The 2,863-nt window shown below is 39.4% G+C and overlaps 1 protein-coding gene across 2 annotated transcripts in view; it reads right to left on the bottom strand.

Moving 5' to 3' along the window:
• Positions 1-2,649: 2,649 nt before the first annotated feature.
• The window catches only part of LOC112138536 (solute carrier family 35 member E2A), a gene marked incomplete in the record, with an annotated part of 7,797 nt that continues 7,583 nt past the window's right edge, over positions 2,650-2,863 (bottom strand). For both annotated transcript variants that reach the window (XM_036214078.1, XM_036214079.1), the window contains 1 exon segment: positions 2,650-2,863.

The raw sequence follows: 2,863 nt of genomic DNA, 5'->3' as shown, positions 1-2,863 counted from the left end.
CTCATTGTTGCTCACTGCGGTCGAAGGAGCGCTCAGTGAGTTTCTGTGTTTGCTCAGACGCACAAAAAATTAGAGGGAACATTGCTCCTGAGAGTCTCTGAGACTGGTAGTCTGGATTTAAATATAAAAATTTGAGCTAAATATATCATTTGGAATCAAATATTTAGATTTGAGTTAAATATATAGCTTGGAATATATAACTGATTTTCTTTTTGGTTTCAATTTGCATTCTAATAGTATCTGAAACTCCGAGAAACAAAAAGCCATCAAAATCTTGTTTGGATGTGAAAGATTAAGTATTTTGACATGAAAACGAATCTCCTGGCTTATTTCTATTCTTTTTTTCCCCTTGTATTAAAATATTGCCTTATTGCGTAACTGACTGTAAATTGCAAAGCTGTTTGTTGGGGGGGGGGAGATTAGCGCCTTAGGTGTAGAATTGAAGAGCTGAGGAGTTGTAATTTAAACAATTTAAAACATGTCCAATTAGTGAAACGTGTTTTTTGTCCAAATAATTTATAATTATGATTTTTACCTAAAATGAGCAAGAGATTTATTAAGAACAGAGCAGTTCTGGGTCCACATCTGGGAATCGGCAAGTAAATTTGCATATTAGCTAAATATTTAAATCCAAATTATATATTTAACCTAAATCTAAATATTTAAATCTAAATTATATATTTAACTCAAATCTAAATATTTAAATCCAAATTATATATTTAACTGGAATCTAAATGTTTATATCCAAACTATGTATTTAACTCAAATCAAATGTAAATATTCAAATTAGGAAGATGGATGGATGGATGGATGTTCACATAATTAAGTTTGCAGTTTTCTAATTCAAAGTCAGCGTCATTGTCGCAGCTAAACCAAGTTTCAGATATGGTTATAACGTTAAAGGAATGTTCCAGATTCTGTAAATAGTCCTTGATGTCTCCAAAGTTGGTGTACATACTTCTGCTGTTAAAGTGGATGATTGAAAGTCTTCCTTCTGGGTTAACAGAGTTTTTAAAGTCATCTATGCTATAATATTTGCAGTCCAGATTAACAGTGGAAAAGAATTGATCAGGGTCTATGTCATCTTACAGGTTGTTATCATTATCACTGAATATATGAAGGTCAGGTGACAGTCGTGCTCACAAATGACTGTTGTAGAGAAATCGTTGTTATAGAAGCCATTGTTTGGAGTTTGTCTCCTCACCAGCATCACCACTTATCTCCTGTTTAGACTGCACTGGGTACAAACTTCTCCAGCTCCTCCAAGCTTCTAATGATGACGACCTCGGTTTGCTCAGGGAAACTGTTTAGTTCAGCATAGACTCTGCAGTCCCGTACCCATGGTACTAGGACCAGCTTTTTCAAACAGTACGCTTTCCTCAGATTCTGTTTTGTGAGGTTCTCATTCATAAAAATGTTTTTTCCCATTTAGATTTCTGCTTCAGTAAAGCTACTTTAGGTTTCCGATTGGCAAACCTCATGAGAATCGCAGGTCTGTCAGTCTGTCTCCTCCTGGGGAGCGGGCAGCAGACCTCCATGTTGTTTGTGTCCAGATAAATTCCTTTAGACTTCAGAAAATATTCCACTTGTTTCTCTGCGGAACTCGTCTCCTGCTCATCAGATTCCTCTCAGTTCCCAGCAGGTATTCTGTGCGCATATAACCAAAGTTTACATTTTCAATCCGTTGATGATCTGGTCAATAATCCTGGAGCTCTGTTCCTGGTAGTCCAGTTGCTTTTTGATGATCTCCATCCTGATCATCCAGACCCTGCAGCTGTCTCACCTCCTCCAGTGCATTCAGGATCTGACCTGTCCTGCTGTATCCGTCCCGCTGGATCCGTCCCGCTGAGCTTCACAGCTCTATTGTCCTCCAGCAGGAAATAGAGTCTTCTTGAGATCATCAGATTAGTCTTTCACTGGGTTTTTTTGGGTGTATGATCAGGAATTGGTTTTTGCAATATTTACACTTTTTGCAGTAAATAGATTTGCTTGGTGCAGCTGCTGTATGCCTCCGTGTCGTCTTCCTGGAATCGATCTGGTTAATTTAATTTAAAAAGTTCTACGGAAGCATCAGTAATCCCATCTCCATGTCTGTTCATGACGGTATGGTAAACTTCACAGTCTACTGCAGGATCTGCATCTGAATGGCAGCGCTTTCAGCGGTACTGCTGTCTCTGTGACGCAGTTTGATGACTTACTGTCACGCTTCAGTGTGAGGAGGGAATATCAACAAAACGTGAGGAACTTTTTGATTGTCTCCATGGAAATAAGAAAAACATTATAAAGGAGAACAATCAGACCTTCCTCCATGTTGGATACTGAGTCCAGCCGCTGATCAGGTCACTGAACACGTCACACACCTAAAGCTGGTCTCTGATTGGTTGACATGATGCATCAGACTTTTTAACTCTGCACATACTGTAATCCTAAACTGCCGGACCGTTGAATGGCGCCGCAGGACCTTTGATGGTTCCTGTACGTTGACATTAACATTGAAACTGGCTGCATAGATGGCGTTTGGTAGATGGTGTTCGGTGTGAACCCAAAATTGGGGCGGACACACCCAGCCTTAGTTTTTTTCTAGGAACATGAGTTCCTCATGAAGGAACATCACCAGAATTAATAGAACTGCAGCAGATTCACACACACTACTTTCTACAATCACTTCTGTTTAATGTCAAAACAATCAATGAAAATGAACAATTATCAGATGATCAGTGCTCCACCCCCATCAAAGCTAACCGGAAATCATTTCAGACATAAAACACTACGTTCCATGGAAGATCTGCATCGAATTCACTCAGCTGTTCAGAACTGCAGAAGCAGACCTTCAGGATGACCCCCCCCATTAGACTAATGGGAC

This window comes from Oryzias melastigma, linkage group LG10, assembly GCF_002922805.2.
Source record: "Oryzias melastigma strain HK-1 linkage group LG10, ASM292280v2, whole genome shotgun sequence".
Lineage (NCBI taxonomy): Eukaryota > Metazoa > Chordata > Actinopteri > Beloniformes > Adrianichthyidae > Oryzias > Oryzias melastigma.
Note: the sequence above shows the minus strand (reverse complement) of the source record. Positions and strands in the feature narration are given on the sequence as shown.